At 41.0% G+C, this 21,629-nt stretch overlaps 1 long non-coding RNA gene across 1 annotated transcript; it reads left to right on the top strand.

Annotated features, from left to right (window-relative positions):
• The first annotated feature begins 2,832 nt into the window (after positions 1-2,832).
• LOC308671745 lies at positions 2,833-9,710 on the top strand. The gene is made up of 4 exons (XR_014027286.1): positions 2,833-3,026; positions 3,658-3,783; positions 6,787-6,944; positions 8,843-9,710. It is a non-coding gene; the product is annotated as an uncharacterized lncRNA (long non-coding RNA).
• Positions 9,711-21,629: the final 11,919 nt, after the last annotated feature.

The following is a 21,629-nucleotide window of genomic DNA, read 5'->3' as shown; positions in this document are numbered from 1 at the left end:
TAGACAGATCTGTTAGTTTTGCTAAGGTGAAGTGAAAGGAGACACCAAGTGTGTAAACATGTAAAATTATAGTTACTCATCACCACACCTTTGGGGGCTGGGGTAAAAATAAAATTCTTCTTCACCATGTCTGTGGAAGTTGTCATCCAGGTCATGGTTGTCCCAAAGGTGCCTTTGGTTGGTTTGAAAGAAGGGTCAAAGAGGCCATCTACATTAAGATTGAATAGCCCTCTCGCAAGAGAGGGGGAGGGATACAATATCACCTATCTCCTATTTACAACACAGCAGTTCCAGGAAGGTTCCACACCCTTTTGCACTATTCAAGTGACCCTGAGGGCACAAATAAACCTCCAAGCGGCCTCAACGACTCTCAGAAAGAGTGCTAATGACCAGATGACTGCAAGGAATATAAATCCTTCCATTCTCCACCATTCAGCCAGAACTGAAAAAAGCTTCTTGGGTGAGAAGCGAAACATCTTCACGCAAAAACAAAGTCCAGTTGCCTTTTGAAAAGGCACCTTCGGGTCTCCTTCACCATGGTGCAAAGGAAACCAAACATCTGAAGCTTCTGTTTCTTTAAGGAGAGAAACTTCCATTGATACCAACAGTTCTTCATTTTGCGAAGATTTGAGATGTATCTCGAGGTTGAGAACTACATACATCTCAAGGTTAAGGTGTATCATTTTGTTCATGACCTCTTCTATATCACTTGGGAGTTGGGTCCTGCGTCCTGTGACTGCTGCTATTAGTATTTATTTATTTATTTTTTAAAAAGTGCCTATTTGTTTATTATTAATTTTTGCCCTACTTTTTAGACAGCGTCTTCCAAAATAAGACAAATCAGCCAAAACAAACCAAAGAAAAGGCCCATTATCAAACATATGAACCAAGAAGACAAGAGACACAATGAGAAGGGAGTAAAAGGAGAGAAATTCTCAAGGGCAGAAAAAATATCTCTATACTTCCAATGAAGAATCTCAAGACTCTGATAAGCATGTAGAAAAAATTCACAGGCACTCGAACTATTTCTCACCGAAAAGTGCCTAGGGGTTCCCTGTCCTCCCATCTGTTTCCATGGGCCATCACAGCTTTCTCATCAACTCCCTGCCCAGAATCAACACTTTTTACATTAGTTTTCTGTCAAGGAGAGTCTTAGACAAGGTGTTCTTGAGCATGCAAGGAGATAAATTAGATTTTTTCCAATCTTCCTCCAAGGTAAATTAGGATGAATCTTTGTGGCTGTGGAAGGGGAAGGGAACTGCAACCACGGAGGTAGTGAAGGGCTAAGCTGTGTAAGGAGAATCTCCCCTCACAAATAAAGTGAGGGCAGTTCTAAATTAGTTATGAGCTTTTTGTTGAACAGGGAACTCAAAACCTGGTCAATCTTTGCTTATGCTGAATCTGTTCAGGTGATCCAAGAACTTAGTTTAAACGTCTGTGAAGATTCCAGCCTCCAACTCACGTCATAATAATAGCACAACCTGTAAGGGAAGATGGATGTTTCAATATAACATGCTACCAGTGGGACACTTTTGAGATGAGAAGAACCCTGCCTATTGCAGATCTAATGCGGCTATCCTAACTGAAGAAGTAGATGAAAGGTTGACCTCAGCCTTCCCAGGTAGAACTCAGAGCCAGCTAGTCAAAGGTTGGTGCCTCTCATTTTTGAACAAGTCAGATGAAGAACAAAGAGCTGAAAGGATGGAAGGAAGGAAGGAAGGAAGGAAGGAAGGAAGGAAGGAAGGAAGGAGAGTGTTAGCAGTTAAATGGAAACAGAAATGTGTATGGTTGGGAAGGAGGGGTGTAAGAGATAGCCTTGGCTTATTAAGGACATTAAAACATGACTAAGCTTCTTTACATTATTAGCCTTCTCAGAGAGCAGCTGTGTCTTATTAGTGCAACTTGAAGATCAGAGCAATCTTTTCTTTGATCTATCTTTACAATGTTGCCAGCAAATGGGGGAACATGGATGTATTGGGCAAAGGTTATTTCTCAATCATTTCACCAGCTTTGGGCCAAAACAGCTGAGAACACACTATGGTGCCCCTTAGGGCTGGGAAGATGAGAGGACAAGAGAAGAAGGGTAAGTAGATAACAATCTCAGATTGTTTTGCAGAAGAGTTAGGAGGAAGTTCAGCTCTGATTTGCTTGTGAGCGTCTGCAAGGCAGGCTTTAATATAAATATTTCAGAATGTGGATCTCATTTCTTCTCTCTAAAAAATTTCTAGTGAACCCAGCTTCCAGTCAGAAACAATGCCTTGCAAAAGATGGAGGTTTGAGGAAAAAAGAGTTCCCTTACAACTGCAGATAGTCCAGTTCATTTACTGACCGCTCACAGTTACGACAGCAGTGGAAAAAAAGTGACTTACAACCATTTTTCCCAGTTACGACTTTTGCAGCATCCCCATGATCGTGCGATCAAAATACAAATGCTTGTCGACTGGTTCATACTGTGTTTTCCTGAAAATAAGACCTAATGGGAAAATAAGCTCTAGCATGATTTTTCAGGATGCTCGTAATATAAACCCCACCCCCAAAATAAGCCCCAGTTAAGATTGTCAGCCAGACGGACACATTTAGTACCGTATTTCCCCGAAAATAAGACCTAACCAGAAAGTAAACTGTATCCCAAGGTCATGTGATCATCTTTTGTAACCTTTTCAAAGGGGAAGCCAAATTCACTTAACAACGGGGTTACTAACTTATCAACTACAGTGAGTCCCCTAAAAACTATGGCAAGAAAAGTCTTAAAATGGGTCAAAATTCACTTAACAACTGTCTCACTTAACAGAATTTTTCAGGCTCCATTGTGGCTATAAGTGGATGACCACCTCTACAATCTTGGAACCAAGAAGTTATGAATTACAATGTAATAATGCATTTGCAGCCCTAATGATGACCAGCAGTGAAGGATTAAGATCTGCAGCTCAGCAACATCCAAAGAATGGCCACAAGATTGCCGGCTATAAAACTTTATACTTAGCTAATTGTGCCAATATGGCATCCTGGCAATATACGAAGCAAAAGTGAGCTAACTTTTAAACTTGCACTCCATTTTAAGTTCTCCAGGGAGGAGGAGAAGTGTCAAAATGCCTACATTTAGCAACTTGTGGACAGAAATGCATATGTTTGTGAAAGTAAATATACAAAGTTGTTGTCTTACAGAAAACCTGGCAAAAATACATATTCTTTTCTTTGTTTTTTTTTTGGTTAGCCAACCCTGGTCCTTTTGAAGAAGGGTAGATTAGAAATATTTGTGAACTGAATAAATAGAAAGGGGACATACATTCAAAAATGTATTTACATATACACACAGCATACAACATATTCATTTCTGCATATTTATTTTAAAAATTCTCTAATGCAGAAGTAGTGTGAATGTAAGGCTGAAAATAGAAAAGAAACTGACATCGGCATATTTGCCAATAGCTAGTTGAAGGCCATATATTTTGCATACATTTTTAAAAGAAAAGGAGAAAAAAAATCCCAAGGCTTTTCAAAATCCTGCTGGGATGTCTGGTTTTGGCCATGGCAGAAGAGAACTTTGTTCCTTGTGGTTTATTTTGGTGGCAACTCACAAACTTTGGGATATTTGGAACTTAAGCCTAGTAATGTACTCTTTTCAACTTATGTTCAAAATTTTTTTTTTGTAAGCAGACCTCTGCCAGTAATAATATATTCTTCCTGGCAGCCAACTTTAAAAGAAGAAAAATGAAAAACAAAAGAAAAGAAGGAAAAAAGAGAGGGAAGGTATTTCAGAAGGAGAACAAATGATGGTCCCAGGTATTTTGGATTTTGGCCCTCATTACGGCTTGCTTCTCTCTTCACTGATAATTTGTCTGTATTATAACCTAAAGCAAGGGTAGGCAACCTTGGCTCTTTTATGACTCGTGGACTTCAACTCCCAGAATTCCTGAGCCAGCTATGCTACCCCTGACCTAAAGGAACGTGGCTATGAGCAAGGAAAAAAAAAGTCCACCCATCATGGGCATAACTTGGTGGCCTTCAGACATTTTAGAATGGGTGTTAGCTCTCTTAATTAGGATTCAACCGCAAATCATTGGAGCTCCTGATACTTCAGAGCTTGACTTACATCAGCCGTCTTTGGTGCTCTCTGAGCTTGGTTGTTTTCTTGCAGACGTTTCATTACCCAAACTAGGTAACATCATCAGTGCATTTGATTTATATCCTCAGATGGACTTGACCAGAAATCCAGACATAGAAAAGATTCTGTATAGCAGACAAGAAAGAACCATACAACAAGGTAACCAGAGGGATAGAATCACGTGAAGTGTTAATACCACTTTACAATGCCTTGGTAAGGTCACACTTGGAACACTGGATCCAGTTTTGGTCACCACAGTGTAAAAAAGATCTTGAGACTCTAGAAAGACTACAGAGAAGAGCAACAAAGATGAATGATTAGGGGGCTGGAGGTTAAAACATATAAGGAACGGCTGCTGGAATTGGGTATGTCTAGTTTAATGAAGAGAAGGATGAGGGGGGGACATGATAGCAGTGTTCCAGTATCTCAGGGGCTGCCACAAAGAAGAAGGAGTCAAGCTATTCTCCAAAGCACCTGAAAGCAGGACAAGAAGCAACGGATGGAAACCAATCAAAGAGAGAAGCAACCTAGAACAAAGGAGAAATTTCCTGAGAGTTAGAACAATTAATCAGTGGAACAAACTGCCTCCAGAGGCTGTGAATGCTCCAGCGCTGGAAGTTTTTGTGAAGAGACTGGACAGCCATTTGTCTGAAATGATATAGGGTTTCCTGCCTGAGCAGGAGTTGTACTAGATGACCTCCAAGGTCCCTTCCAACATCATCATCATCATCATCATTCTGATGGGTAGCTGCATCTGCTTAACTACTTCTCATGAAGCAATGTTCATCATCACATCATTAATTTATTCAATAGTTCTTATTGAATAGTTCAACAGTGGGCAATCTACTGGATTTCCAATATGATAATTCTTTAGATATTTGAAGATAGTTATCATGGACCCCCTATCTGTGTGTCATGCCCCTTCAGGGTATGAATTGTCCCACATTTAGAACATACAGCATGTACTACAACCTGCCCCCAGGAATCTAAATTCTGTATTTCCCCAGTTGCAGCTTTTTACCGTTTCCACAGATTGCCAAGAACAGTGTGTTTTAAGGTTATTGTAGTCTCGATTTCACTTTTGGGACACTGTTCAGGGAAAACGTGCATTAGTTACATAAGCACAGAAAATCAAGCTGACCAGTTTTCTATAGACATTGTGAAACTGACTAGACTGGATTAAGATCTAATTTGTGAAATCTACTAGAAAGCAGGCCAAAGGCAAGGACTGTGGGAAACAGTGACTTTTGCTTCCCAACCTCAGAGAAAGATTCCTTCCTTCCTTCCTTAAAAAAAAATCAGTTGTGCATATTTAGAACATAGAATAACAGAGTTGGAAGGTACCCTGGAGGTCTTCTAGTCCAACCCCCTGCTCAAACAGGAGATCCTATACCATTTCCACAGCCTTGGTGGAGCAGTGGGCTAATGCCTCCTTAAGTAACACCAGCTGCCTGCAATTAGTGCAGGTTCGCATCCCACCAGGCTCAAGGTTGACTCAGCCTTCCATCCTTCCGAGGTAGGTAAAATGAGGACCCAGATTGTTGGGGGCAATAAGCTGACTTTGTAATAATGCCGCTTGGGGGAGGTGTGAAAGCCCTAATAAGCAGGCTTATACATAGAATGAAGGCTACTGCTACTGCTAAGTTTGTAAGCCGCCCTGAGTCTTCGGAGAAGGGCGGGATATAAATGGAATTAAAATAAAATAAATAAAAAATAAATTTCAGATAAGTGGCTGTCTAGTCTATTTCGAAAGCTTCCAGTGATGGAGCACCCATGACTTCTGAAGGTGAGCCATTCCACTGGTTTAATCACGCGCACCATTAGGAAATTGTCTCCTTCGTTTTAGGTTGCTTCTCTCCTTCAGTGGTTTCCATTCATTGTTTCTCATCTTGCCTTCTGATGCTTTGGAAAATATTTGACCCCCTCAGATATTGAAACATTGCTATCATGTCTCCCTTCGTCCTTCTTCTCATTAGACCAGACATACCCAATTCCTGCAACCATTCTTGGTATGTTTTAGCCTTCAGACCCCCTAATCACCTTTGTTGCTCTTCTTTGCACTCTTTGCAGAGTTTTAACATGTTTTTTTTATATTGGGATGACCAGAACTGGATGTAGTATTCCAAGTGTGGTCTTACTAATGCTTTGTAAAATGGTGCTAGAGCTTCACTTAATCTTAATTCTATCCCTCTGTGAATGCAGCCTAGGTTTGCACTGGGTTTTTTTTGGCTGCTGTCACACACTGTTGCCTCATATTTAAGTGATTGTCCCCTAGAACTCCAAGATTCCTCTCAGAGTTACTGGCGTTAAGCCAAGTTTCACCTAGTCTGTACCTGTACAGTTGGTTTTTCTGGTCTAGGTGTAAAAACTTTTATCTACGTTGAATTTCATTTTGTTAGATAGGGCCCAATTCAAATCTATCAAGATCTTTTTGAACCTTGAGCCTGTCTTCTGGAGTGTAGGTGATGGGAATAACTACAACAACAACACAGTTGGAAGGGATGTTGGAGGTCATCTAGTCCAACCCCCTGCTCAGGCAGGAAACTCTATACCATTTCAGACAAATGGCTGTCCAGTCTCTTCACAAAAACTTCCAGCGCTGGAGCATTCACAGCCTCTGGAGGCAGTTTGTTCCACTGATTAATTGTTCTAACTCTCAGGAAATTTCTCCTTTGTTCTAGGTTGCTTCTCTCCTTGATTAGTTTCCATCCGTTGCTTCTTGTCCTGCCTTCAGGCGCTTTGGAGAATAGCTTGACTCCTGCTTCTTTGTGGCAACCCCTGAGATATTGGAAGATTTACTATCATGTCACCCCTCGTCCTTCTCTTCATTAGATTCAAGGTGCTGGTGATGACCTATAAAGCCCTAAATGGCTTGGGTCCGCGATATCTGAGGGAACACCTGCTGCCGGCATCAAGCTCCCTTCGTCCTGTGCGCTCCCACAGGGAGGGCCTTCTCAGGGTACCGCCGGTAAAAGATTGCCGGCGGACAATACCCAGGGGGAGGGCCTTCTCTGTGGGTGTGCCTACCCTTTGGAATCAGCTGCCTGTAGAGCTTAGGACTGCCCCTGACCTTCGCTCATTCCGCCGGGACCTGAAGACCTGGCTCTTTGAGCTCTCTGGCCTGGACTGAGCATATTAATTGGGATTTTAATTGTATTTTAACTGGGGTCTTATTTCAAGGTCAATATAATCTTTTTAATTGATTTTAAGTTTTGTAATTGTTGTATCTGTTTTTTAAAATACCTTGTGAACCGCCCTGAGTCCTACGGGAGAAGGGCGGTATATAAATCAAATAAATAAATAAATAAATAAATAAATAAATAAATAAATAAATAAATAAATAAATAAACTAGACCATTGGTGGCCAACCTAGGGCACACATGCCAGAGGCGTCACTCAGAGCCCTTTCTGTGGGCATGTGTGCATTTGCCCCACCCCACCTCGCCCTGTCGCCCCCTCTTCACCAGCAGCCCTCCTGGAGGAGAGTCACCTCCGGGCGCAGCCCATGCAGAGCAGCGCAGCCAAAGACATGGTAGCCAGGCAACAGGGACAAGACTCTACTCTTGCGCCCCGTCATGTGCAGATGATGCTGCGAGGCGCGGGTGGAGGGCATGGCTGCTATGGTGCTACAGGGCCGTCTGGGAGATCTGCAGTGGGCCGCAGAGGTGGTAGGTGGCCCTGTGGGCGATCAAGTCGGGGCAGGGGTGGAGCGGGTTGGGCGAGCGGGGCGGTTTTGGGGCACTCGGTGTCTAAAAGGTTCGCCATCACTGGACTAGACCTTTGAAATGATGCTTAAAACTGTTGCAAAAGAAAAGAAGAGATTAACTTGGCAGAGGTAATCAAGAAAGACTAGCAGACCAAAGAGACAGGAAAAAATATCTCAGACCTGAGAAAGGAGGGAATGTGAGAAAGAGACTCAAAATAACCCCACCTTGATCCTCCTTAGTATAAGAGGGAGCAGAGGGAAACTGAAAAGCTTTCAAGCTTCATCTACTATACCCGATAGGAATAAAGCTACTTCAAGTATCTGTTTCTTGATCTGGCTTATCGTGAAGGGTTGATCAGGATTTTGATACTTCTGATCATTGGTCAAAAGGTTCTTAGGTTGAGATGGGAGAATTAAAGTCCAGGCCTTAGCTGGCCTTAAAGATTGTGGAAATTTCTACAAGAAACCACAAGCCTGAGGGTTGGACATGTGATCCAAACCACAGAAGGCATACATGGGTATTTTTTAATAATTTCTATACATTATCTACTGTGCGCTGGCTTCCTCTTATGTAACTAAGTAGGAATAAGAATAAGAAATCTATATGAACTTGCTTCAAATTGCATTCAGGGTTCTTCCAGTGTTAAGGGAGGATCCACCTCTGTTCAGCTGAATAAATGTGTGCTTTTAAGAGAGATAGCTTGGACTCCATCTCTTTGTTTGCACCAAGCCTGATCTCTGCCTGACAGAATGGCTAATATTGAGGCACACGCACAGAATAGAATACTGAAGTTAAAAAAAGAAAGAAAGGAAAGGAAACGAATGTACAATAGCAGTGGAAGCCTGCAAAAGCCATTCTATTCTCTGCTGAAAATATGAGGTTTTTTTTTCCTAGCTTATCTTTATTCTCTTGTAGTATCAGGATGGATGGTGCATTTTTTGGCAGGTCAAGTGCCTTCGGCGAGGTGCTTGGTGCTCTCTGAGCTTGGTAGTGGATCTTGTATTTTATTTTTATTTATTTTTTTTTGCAGATATTTAATTAACCCAACTATCTAGTCTGCATGAACCATCAAACTCAGAGAGCGCCAAGGACTCTACAATTCAAACCTGAGCTACAGATATTCTCTTCTGGTGAGCAGCAAGTGGATTCTGACAAATGATCAGCGTTGTGGGTCTTTTGCTCACAAAAGGGACTGACAACGAGCATGCCGTCTGTGGCTCCCTTTCCTCTACCTCAGGTTAAAATACATTAACTAAAATATATTCTTATTCATCTCGAGTTCTATATCTAGTCTCCCTTTTGGTTGTCTTTTCTGGATTACTTTATTTATTTATTAAATTTATTTGCCCTCCCCCATCTCACCACAATGTACATCATGACAGAGATTTTTAGATTAATCTTCAGAATCAGGTATTTTTCTGGATGTTGCAAAAGAGCCAGTGTTGCTTCTCTGTTTCCTTGCTCTAATAATCTAATGTTGCATATCTAGAAAAAACAAACTGGACCAAGTTGTTTTAAGAGCTGAGGCATGTTAGGCATATGGTGATAGCCTACATAGTTGGGTTGAAAATATATAAACTATGATGTTGTGACTTTAAGATGTTAATTGGCCAATGGGTGTGTAAGTGTTCTCATGGCCATAAGAGGGAGCTAGGAACGTAGCTTCTTTCTCTCTGAATTCTCTGCTCTATCTACTATTGCTGTTTTTGCTCTGTTTTGCTGTACTGTTGGTTTACTACTGTGGTAAACCTGAACAACTGTGTTTTTGACCTCTGGACCGGTAAGAAGACTTTGTATTTGGATTGCTACTTGGACTGTTACTATTGTGTATGACCTGGACTGTTAATTTTTGACCGTGCATTTTTCTTTTTACACCACCTCAAAAGTAAAATACTTTTTGTTTTCACAACTCAGTGTACTCTTGTAGTTACTGTGTGACTCTTACTGCTCTCAGTACCCTTCCTTTTCTGTGCAACTCCTTGGTAGCACAAGGAGACCTCTGCACAACAAATCCCTAACAAGGCACAAAAGCTTTCTGGGAATGACAGCCGACGTGTCTCTTCCTGACATCTGAACTGAGCTGTCTCATTCTACATAGTGGTAAAGACGGCAAAATTGGGCATTGCCTTAAGTCCACTGAGCGATCTTTATGTTCTTTTCTGAGTCTGTGCTGCTGTCTGACCTCCCCACCCCAAGGGAAAAGGGAAGGTCAATATAGGGAGCCCTTGACTTACAACAGTTCATTCAGTGACTGTTTCAAGTTACGACAACAGTGAAAAAAGTGACTTATGGCTGTTTTTCAAACTTATGACCATTGCAGTCTCCCCATGGTCATGTGATCAAAATTCAACTGCGTGGCAACTGACCCATAGTTATGATGGTTGCAGGTTCCCACAGGATCCCCTTTTGCGACCTTCCGACAAGCAAAGTCAATGGGGAAGCCAGATTCACTTAACAACCGTATTATTAAGTTAACAACTGCAGTGATTTATTTAACAATGATAGCAAGAAAGGTCCTAAAATGGGGCAAAATTCACTTAACAACTGTCTCACTTGACAACAGAAATTCTGGGCTTAATTGTGGTCATAGGTTTGAGGACAAGCTAAAATTATTATTCATACTAAGAGAGGGATAGCAGCCACAAGAATCATTGTAATAGTAACGACTGCGATAAAAATGATAGTGTCATTGTTGCAGTGGACATAAGTTTGGAAAGTCCGAGGGAGACTGTGAGGGACGGTGGGGTCTGGCATATTGTGGTCTATAGCAGAGGTCCCCAACTTATGGTCTGTGTTCCGGTACCGAGCCATGGCCTCTAGGCCACTGGGCCCTGGGAATAGCTGGTGAGCCCTGCCCCATTCATGGTAGCACTGCCGTGTGGGAACTAGCAGCCCCATTTGCGTATGTGCAGGGATGCTAGCACCGCCACCAGTGTCACATGGCCAGGTGCAGCCCATTTGCGCATGCATGCAAGTGGCAACACGCATGCCATGGGTGGGCACAGTCCACTTGCACACGTGCGCAGATGCTAGTGCTGCTTTTGTGCATGCCCCATTTGTGCACATGCACACGGGCCACACACATGCACATTTCCCTGCTGTTCCCTTTCCTTCTGGGCTGCCAAGCTGGAAAGATTGAGGAACTCTGGTCTGTAGGGTTGTGTAGAGTCAAACATGACTTAGTGACTGAACAACAATGACAGCAACCATAAAAATATGTATCAGTTAATAAATCATAGGCATTCTTAAGGTACCTGGCAGGAAAATAACCCTCCTTCATTCATACTCTGTGACCCACAATGGCTTCTAAATCAGCTTCTCAGTTAATTAGGAGAGTTAATTAGGAAAGAAGCTTTTAGTCTTTTCTGTCATGTATAAAACCACCCAGTGGGGCTAATGTTTGGTTCACTGTATTGAAGAAACCTTGAAAAATATTTGAGTGAAGCATCTACTATGAGATAAGTATGTAAGAAATAATAAGAATATATTCCATTTGAATTTTGCCCACACCAAACCTGTGTTTGATGCTTCTCTAGTCCTCATCTACAATCACTCTGGAAAATTTGAGATTTGGAATGACGGGAAAGGACAGGCTTCACAATGTTTGTGTTAAGGGTTTGGCCAAAGCTGTTAATTCCCCCCCCCTCTGTCTCTGCATTAATCAGATTTTCTTTCCCAAAGTTCCACTCCCCTCCTTAAGGGAAACTGCTTCTTGACCCGGTTAGTGTCCCTCAAGAGGTTTGGGTGGATCTGCTTTAAGTCCCTTCCTCTGATGGAACGATAAAGCATCTGTCATCTTGGATTCAGTCTTATCCAGGCTTAACCCTGCCATGTCCACAAGTGTACGTGTGCTGGAGTTGTTCTGCAAATGCGTCCAGGTTCAGATTACTTCTCTGAAAACTTTTTCTGAAACTTGAGCTCAGCTCTGTATTTGCACTACTGAATTGTTGCTGAGATGAAATTGGAGGAGGAAGTATTATGCACACACACAACCCCCGCTCCCCCTCCCTTCCAGTTCTTAGAGAAAAAGCAAGTTTCAAATTGATAAGAAGAAGAATTCAAACAACAGCATCTGCCTATCCCACATCTTTGGGAAGCACTTGGGAAAAAAAAGCCAATCCAGTCTAAACATCTGGCTGACTACACGATCCACCATAATATGCTCAGCTTAGCTGATTAATGTGCTTAAACTGGGGTTCAAGAGAAAAGTCAAAAGGCAGCTTTCAGCCTTTGGGATAATTTTGCAAAAGGGGCAAGGGGATAAAACCAAGAGCATAAGAGCAAACATGCTTTTCCCAGGCATGATGCTGTTGCTTTTATCATCTCTTATTTTGCACTGAATTGTGCTCTGCCAAGGATGCTTGCAAGTACAAACCAGAAAATTGATAAGAGACATTTCTCACCTGGGAGATATTGCTGCTGTAACATGAGTTCTGTGCATTGTTCTAAGTGGCATTGTAGTTTATTTGATTTTGCTTTAGCATCTTTGGTAAATTCAGCTGTTGTGCTTTAGCACAGTGGGAGATCACAGCCAGCTATGATTATTCAACAAACTGTTGTTTATTGGTGCTGTATGAAACAGGTCACATGGTTTTACCACGTGATAGCTCTGGCCAGTGGTGGGATTCCAGTATGTGAACAACCAGTTCTCTGTGTGGATGCTGCTTCCGGAAGTCCATTCTGGGCCTGGGAAACAAAAAATTAGCTACCGGTTCTGCCAAAGTCATGAGAACTGGCTGAATCCCATTACTGGCCATGATTCATTTCCTTTCAGGTTAATTACTTGTGTTCTGTCCCAAAGAACAAAAAAGTATGTCACCTTGCATGTAATTAAAGCACCGAGTCTCCTGTAGGAGCAGACTCCACATGTATTCCTAAAAACTACCTTTTACATTATAATATTAAGATCCCCATGTCCTGATCTACTTTATTCTTTTTTTTTACTTATGCATTTTCTCCAACCGATAACTCAGTTAAAGTGTAACCTAATTTAGCACACAGCCATTCTTGCTGGATTGGTTTGTTCTGGTCAAAGCTGAGATCCCACAGCCTGTTTTCAGAGTAGGGCTGTGCATGGTGCCGATTGGGTAGTTCTTCTGCCAGCCATGAAGCTGTGTTGGTCCTTCTCTGCATGGCTGTATACAGTGCTGATGGACTGGCCCATCTAACAGCCATTCATGCTGTGCCCAGTTGGCTGACTTTTGTTTCAATTACAACCCATTCTTAGAACAGCTATCAAATGTTAAAAAAAACAACCTGGGAAAATAGTGCATTAAATGAAATTCCCAATAGATGTTCTAGATTGTAACCACTTCAGGCACAAACATTTAGATCCTATTTGGTCACAAAACATAACTGCCTGAAGAGGAAAGAAGATAGACATCCTATTCAAGAAGATTATGTAAATTGCAAATGGGCATATGGATGAAACAGTGGGTGGAAACAAAAAGCAATGAATAGAAACATATCCAAGAAAGGAGCAACCTGGAATTAAGGAGAAATTTCCTAACAGTGAGGACAATTAACCACTGGAACAGCTTGCCTTCAGAAATCATGGGCGCCCCATCATTGGAGGTTTTTAAGAAGAGATTGGACAGCCACTTGTCTGAAATGGTGTAGGGTCTCCTGCTTGAATAGAGGGTTGGAGCAGAAGACCCCCAAGGTCCCTTCCAGAGCTATTCTGAATTGTACTGAATATGTTGATATCTGGTTTCTGCACTTAACTTTTGGGAAGAGGCTAAGAGACATGGTAGATGGGACAAGTTGGAAACAGGTGGGGTTTTACAAAGTAGGTAAGACAAAGAGTGTCCTTTGTCAGGGGAAAAGTATTGTTAAAACAACATTAAGTATGCTTTACACTGTTTCTTGTTTGATTCTGGTCTCAAAAGAAAATAATATCTTAGCAGTGATTTTCAGCACTCATACTAGTTAAAATCTGCACAAAAGGGAGTTTGAAGGCTGAATGTAAGTCTGGCCTTTTGTTGTCCACCCCTAATAGAAATGAGTGCACAATAGCTTATTCTTTTATTTTCTTATCTGTGCCCAACTTTAAAGTACTTGAATACATCTATAAAAAATGAATACAGCAGATCAGGACCTTGGCACTTAATATTATAGTGTAAACGATAGCTTTTGGGAAGCAAAGCAGAGTACAAGATGACAAATTCACACCTCAATCATTTTATACAATTCATTTTAAAAGCCATATGATTTTACTTTCCTTTATTTCTTTAGCCTTTGGATTGAGATAGGGTGGGGGAGTGAGAAAAAAGAAGAGAGAGGGAGAAGCAGGAAGGGTGAGGGCCAGGAAAATTTGAGCCAGTTTCTTCCTTGTTACACAACAAAGCTAAAAAAGAGCAGAATATCACTCAACTCTTTGGTGCTGAGCCACATCAAATCACCCACAATTGTCCACTTTTCCTAGTCTTAAGAGCTCGTGTTTCTTTGTTTCATTAAAATATTAATAGCCCTTGGTTTCCTTTTAACCATTTGCTCGGCAGTATTAATCATATAGAGCCAGATAAAACATGGACACACTATAAATTATAATTAAGTAGACAATGAAGCACTGGTCCATTTTACCCAGGTTTGTCTACTCCAATTTCCTAACAACTTGGGGCCACCCAAGCGTGAATCCCCCGAATTTCTGATAGACCAATCACATTTAAGAGGGTCTTTGTAGAAAAGCTCTTTCACCATGTCTGATCAAGGTTGTCCAAAGTTTCAAGCGAAACCCTATTCTAGCTCTTTGTGAAGGCGTGAAAGACTGAATTTGGAAACTATAAATTGCTTTGCTTTTGAGCTATGGCCCTCCTTGTATGCCCATTAGACTTCATATCATATATGCTGGTTGATGCAATCCCCTGGGTTTTAAGATTAAAATCCCTCTAATGACCACCTCCTTATTCCTTGTGACTGGATATACCAGGGAGTGAAAGCATACATTCTAAACTGTTGTGTTTACATTTTCCAGTGAACAGAATATCACTGACACAGGGGTTTTTCTGGAAATTGTTGCAATGCAATGCACCACCTGAGATGTTCATCTCACTCCATTATTTGAGTTATTGACCCATCTGGAAGGGCTCCTGATCTTGTGTCACCATTTTCTCTAACTCGGTTACTGAAGAGACTCAGAGCATGGTCTCCCAAACTTTGTCACTGTGAACATGACTCACAAATGTGAATAACAAGATGGGTTCTTGAACAGTAGAATGGAACTATTGTAGGACATCTTTTCCTAGCTTGTGGGAGTTCAATAATGGCTAATTTAGCAATAGTAGCAATAGCCAAATTACACTCCAAGTCCCCTAAATAAGTTTATGAAAAAAAATTATGCAGAAAACTGAGAAATGGGGTTTCTATAAGCAAAGGGGATGGTGAATATTGGTCAAATTCCAAAGATGTATTTCTGCACTGAATATGTGCCAAAGAGGACCCTGTTCTCAAACTCTGGAATCTCCTAAACAACCATGATTTGGGGGACTTTCTTACCCACCTCACACAAGTTTAATACTCTTCTTCCAGTTTTTCATTGGTTTCGTTTCTCAAAGGATGCCCCATGGTTAGTCTTTCATTTGTTTTTGATGGTTGGTGGTTACTAATCTCTGACCACACCTACTGTCCAAATACATGCTCAGAATAAATATGTTGAGTGCCTGTTGGGTGAGAAAAAGGAAGTCAAAGGAACAGCCAGGACAAAGAGAGAGGAAACAGAAGCTTTGGAGAGACAAATGCCTTGCCAGGTGTTGGAATGGATTCTGGATTAAGACCTGCTGGTCTCTCTGGAAATTGCAGGAATCTTAAATAACAGGGTTTTTGGTTTTTTTTTATTTTGAAGCAAAGGTCAAGCAATCTGTGTTTCTCAGACCGATTTAGATTTTGGTTGGACTTTTTTAAAAAACAAAACAAAAAACCATTGACATCCAGAACCTGGGAATGAATGGTCAGTTCCTATTGGTCTGTTGCAGTGGTGGGATTCAAATATGTGAACAAACGGTTCTCTGTGTGGATGCCGCTTCCTGAAATCCATTCTGGGCCTGGGCAACAAAAAATTAGCTACTGGTTCTGCTGAACTGGTGCGAACTGGCTGAATCCCACCACTGGTCTGCTGGATGGGCAATAGTTGAGAAGAAGATGGGATCAAGGATGAGCTTTCCTGAAAAAGGTGGCCTTTACCTGAACTTAAAAACTTGCCTTGCTAATGTTCTTTAGAGCAGAGGGACATTCTTTGATGTACCAAATATGGTTAGTATATGTTTAAGGGAATTCTATGCCCCATGGATAGAAATCTCAAGGATGTTCTGGGCCACCCATCCACCTCCCCTTTTTTGCTACATCTTAGACCTCCCCAAACATTTGTCAGCGTGCTTTTCAGAAACTAATCAAAGGAAGATGGGCAAAATAGATCAGACTGGCTTGGATTATTTTTTTTTGCTGCCTGGAATGGGATGATTTGACTATATGTCTAAGATGGTTTGTTCATTTAGGAAGGCAGTTTGGAACAGTAAGTGGTCCTGGATATTTCAGAGATGGAGTATATAAGCCAATTTGTGTTCCAGATTAATACCTGTCCATTACTTGCAAACACTCTAAGAATACAGGTAGTCCTAAATTTACAACCATTGGTTAAGCCAGGGGTCTTCAAACATGGCCACTTTAAGACTTGTGGACTTCAACTCCCAGAATTCCCTAGCCAGCTGTGGCTGGCTGAGGAATTCTGGGAGTTGAAGTCCACAAGTCTTAAAGTGGCCAAGTTTGAAAACACCCCTGGGTTAAGTGATCATTCAAAGTTACAATAGCTCTGGGAAAAGTGACTTATGACCAGACTTCCCACTATCGCAGCATCCTCAGGCACTTAATCAAAATTCAGACACTTGGCGTGCATTTGTGATGGTTGCAGGATCCGGTGTGTGTGTGTGTGTGTGTGTGTGTCATGTGATCACCATTGGCTGATTTGTGACAAGCGAAGTCAATGGGGAAAGCCAGATTCGCTTAAAGATTCTATTGTTCACTTTAACAGCTGCAATGATTTGCTTAAATATGGCTAGCAAGGTTGCAAAGATGGCTGCAACTCACTTCACAACTGCCTTGTTTAGCAACAGACATTCTGATCCCAACCTGGGTCCTAATTCGAGGACTACCTGCATCAGGTTGAGAACCAGTGACTTTAGAGAAGAGAGATCATTACTACAACCTCAAGTGAATTTTTAGCTGTTGTCCAATAATTCAGGCTGAATGCCAGCTTCAACTGAATGAAGGCTACTGCTAAGCTTGTAAGCCGCCCTGAGTCTTCGGAGAAGGGCGGGATATAAATGGAATTAAAATAAATAAAATAAATAAAATAAACTTGATCAAATAGAAAGGATATATGCAGTACCAGAAAATAACCCCACTTTCCAACAATTCAAAAGAGGCATTTTGTTCTCTTGCAATTTTTCATAGGACAATCAGTGCTGCAGTTTAGGAAAAAAGATATATTTTTTTTTAGTAAAAAAGAAGGCAGACACTTAACATGGGGCCAGATTTTTTTTTAATTTGCTCTCATAAGGAATCCACCACAAGCTTTATAATGTTATGCATTTTTTTTCTTACTTATAAAAATAAGCAGAGAAAATAACTTGCATCTTTTTCTCATTGCTGCAATAACTTTTAAATAATCTTTATAAGAACACCGGTGGTTATTTTCTTTTTCTTTCTAAATTTTTTTTTGCAATTTAATAAATAAATAATGACATATACCAGATATGCTCACTGTTTATTCCAGCATTTGGCCAAAAGAAAAAAAATTAAATTATAAATACATACTATATATATATATGTATCTGTATAGAAATGGCACAAAATATCTAAAGTGCGAAAAAAATCACAATTAAATCATGCAATTTTTCTTTATTATTTTTAAGATAAGCCAGCCCTCAATTTCAAGTGGGATTCATCAGTATTATAAGGCCAGATGTTTTTAAGAAGGGGTGCACTTTGATCTAGTATCACACTGAGTTGCAATCACTCTATTGCATGGACTGATCGCACACAAGAGTTCTGTTATTCATCTACCTTAAGCTTATAAAAATTGCTCAGAGCTATACCAGTTACTTATTTTAGGCTTTTGACAGATATGAAATGGAGAGTGTACAAGCTCCTCTTCCATTCAAAGTGGGAATTCCGTTTCCTCGTCATATTTGGATGAGGAAGAGGAGGAGAGAGGATTTGTGTGTTTTTTTCTTTTAATAGTATGCAAAATGTTCCATATTTGGACCGGCTAGAATTTGAAATGCTCCTTTCAAATGAGCTGTTTCGAACATTTCTGAAGTGCAACTCCTCCAAAAGGCTTGAAATGTCCTGTTTTGAACCTGAAACCATTAATTTAGGATTCAGAACGGCTTGAATCTGAACATTTTGCACACCCTTTTTAAAAAGTTCTCTCTCCCTTCCTTTACACTTTTTTTTTGCCCCCAGTAGAAACCTTGTTCCTTACAAGTGGCTAGTTCTGTTCATGCAAGTCACTTTCATGGCATGAAGAGGGGATACAATCAAGAAAAGGGGAAGAGGAGAAAGGGAAGGCAGGAGTGCCTGGAGCAAGGGTAAGGAATCTGTTACTCTCCATGGTTTTTAGATGTTAGGCACAACATACAGGTCTTCAGATCCAGCCCAGCATGGTTGGAGATGTAACTCAGTAGAATCAGGAAAGCTGTATTTTGCTAGGCTCTTGCTTTAAATCACAAGCTATAAACTCCCACAATCCCTTGCCACATTTTGATGAGATGTTGACATCTGCAACATCTTGAGAGCTCTCCTTTGCCTAAGGAGGTTGAGATGGGGATATATTTTGCTTTCCTTAAGACAATTAAGGCCCAATCAATTTGGCCATCTTAGGGATATGCAGTTGTTTCATGAACAAGCTTGGGTCTGGTCTATAGTCCAATGGCATTCGTGGGAAGAAGTCAAAAGGAGCAATATGATGGTTAGGACCTTTCACTGAGATGCCACATCCACTATCCAACCTCTTTTGACCCATTTGTTGCTACAGTGACCATTATTATAAGTACACTTTTTCCCCCCAAGGAAACCCCATTCTAAAATAAAATAAAATATCAAGTTTCAGTGCAGTTAAAATTACTCTGTGAATCAACCTATGGGATTTAAGGAATTACTATACTTGTCGATGTAAAGCAAGATCCTCTAATGCAGGGGTCTCTAAAGTTGGCAACTTTTAAGAGTAGCGGTCTTCAACTCCCAGAATTCCTCAGCCAGCATGGCAGCTGAATTCCACAAATCTTGAAGTTGCCAAGTTTGGGGACCCCTGCTCTATTGTGATATAATCTATTCGCCAAATAGATTTTCCTTCCCCCATACACATTCTCTCCCCGCCCTGTCTATAATTCCAACATGCCATTAATATTCAAGCAATGTACTGTGGAATATCAATGCTCCACACTCACAAATCAAGAAACACGCTTCGTTCCCCAATCAACCTTCATTTTAAAGCATTGTTGAAAAGACACATTCCTGAAACAAACAAAGGAATCGAATTTACCTGAAAAGCGTTAAGTTTCTATTCCACAGCATCACACCTAGACTGAGCTTGACTGCATAATATGGAGTATAAAAATCTTGCTACTGGCAATTCTTCCCTTCTTCCTTTGCTGCTTGTAAGTCTATAACCACATTTTTCTTGGGCTACATGCATTTAAATGAAGACAGCAAAGGCTGAAGTACTGCCTCGGGTGAGAAATGTATTTTTAGCAGCAAGTTAATGCTTAAAGGCGTCGTGGTAAACATTCTATTGCTTTTTAAATAGTTTTCCATGAGAAGCATATTTTCGGTATGTTCATTGTGACTATTCGCTTCTCTACAGTAAGGTAATGGTCACCTGTAGTTGCCACTTCCCTTGCTGGAGAGGTTTGCAGGGGTGTCCACAGAGGGCAGCAAAAGAAAAAGAAAGAGACAGAGGTGGACACACCATCTGAAGCCACCATCTTGATCTTTTTGACCCTTTTCCTCTGGTGGATGACCTTGCAAATTTGGAATGTACATGGATCAAGTCTCTATTGAACCTGACTGCAGTCCAAAAGATTTCTCATTAGAAGATGAACTTCACACAAGATGGACAAGATTTATTCTGAAAGTGCAATAGGTAAAGTGCCTGTTTAAATCCTTCCAGTAAAGTTTCAAAGCCAGTGCATTAGGAAAGCTAATTTTTCAGGGGAGCAGCAAAGCCTCGACTTGAACAGCCCTCTTTTAAATTCAAGCTGCTCCGGAAATACCTCTTTTCAAACTGGAGAATCAGAGAAATGCCCAGCGGAATGTATCGTCCTTATAAGTGATTTGCAAATAGAAACCTACTTGATCAGAAAGCGTGAGAGCCTAGTGTTCTGCCTGACATGCTAGCTTTCTAGATGCGCCCTCAGCTTCCCAACAGACGAGATATATTCCAGGAACAATTTCTCCAAAATTAATTTCGGCACCCAGCGTAGTCAAGCATATGGCCAGAGTCCTACCAAAGTCTTCCAGTAAAATTGGCCTACGTTCCCTGCAGTAACCTCATGCTGAAGCATTGTGAAACATGCAAGGTGGCAGGGCACAGGTAGCTTCAAAAATGTGGGTCTGTTGCCTGCCAAAACTTGCAAGAAAAGAGAAGAGATATCTCAGGAGAATCCATCAAACCTACTTTGCTAACCTCTCCTCTTACACTACAAGCTGATCCTGAGTTTTGCGATTCATCTGAAAGGCTGCTTCAGTGGGACATTAACTTTGACATTTCAAAGGTCGCACATCAAGGGATTCACAACAGACTAAGTTAGCTGAATTTGTGATTTAACAACCAACCTGACCATGAATCTGGAGGGGACCCGAGTTGAACTACTTAGTCTTGTTCCAACCCAGTGCATTGAGAGTTAAGGCAAGCCCTCACTAATTTGTTAAGCTATGAGTAGGCACGTCATATATAGTTCAGTTTTCTGAAGTTATTTTTTTTGAAGCAGTGTCCAAGAAATGTAGGCAGGAGTTTAATGTAGGCAGGGGTTATGATATAGCATCTGACAATGACCGAAGTAATTTTCTTGTCCAACCCTTTCTCTTGATTCAGGTGGCATTCCTAAACCAAATAATTTAACAGTATAGTGCCCTTAGAACTGAGTCACTTTTGTACTGATGCTTTTCAACAGAGGTGTTGTTCTCCTAAAAGTTAAGTTGTCTAGAAATCTGCAAAGTTATCAAATGGAACTATGAATTGCAAAGCTATTTGATACCATTTGAAAAAGAAGAAGTTCCCTGGAATTTTTGTCCAGTACACAATTTGTTCAGGTTCTATCACAGAGTAAGGCTCAAGGCTCTATTCTTAAGACAGTGGTCACCAGATTCTTTAAACTGACTCAGGAAAGTAATGGTATCTAAGATGGTTTCATCCGCTCTTTTAGAGACCATGCAAGAGGTATAAGCATCCCAAGAAAATACAGACACGTCTTAAGCCCTTCTGTCCACTACCATGCAAATGGTCCTCTAGTGAAGACCTTCCACTTCAAACTGTAAGAGGCTACTCTTAAAATAAAAAACTGCCCTTCTGTCCAAACAACACAAGACTTTCTTCTAGCAAAATAGTATGTCCACTGAGATATAACCAAACCTATCCCTACACATACCAATTTCTCATGCAAACACTTTGTTTTGGGCATGCCACATTCCATCATAAAGTTCTCTACCTACAGCCTCAAGAAGTGCAGTGCAAGACAATTTCACCACCCTTAGTTAGGACTAGGACTGGACAGTCGTCTCCCACCCAGTGTACTTATGATGTGTTGGATTATGTCTACAATCAC

This window comes from Vipera berus (assembly GCF_964194415.1).
Source record: "Vipera berus genome assembly, chromosome: 8".
Lineage (NCBI taxonomy): Eukaryota > Metazoa > Chordata > Lepidosauria > Squamata > Viperidae > Vipera > Vipera berus.
Note: the sequence above shows the minus strand (reverse complement) of the source record. Positions and strands in the feature narration are given on the sequence as shown.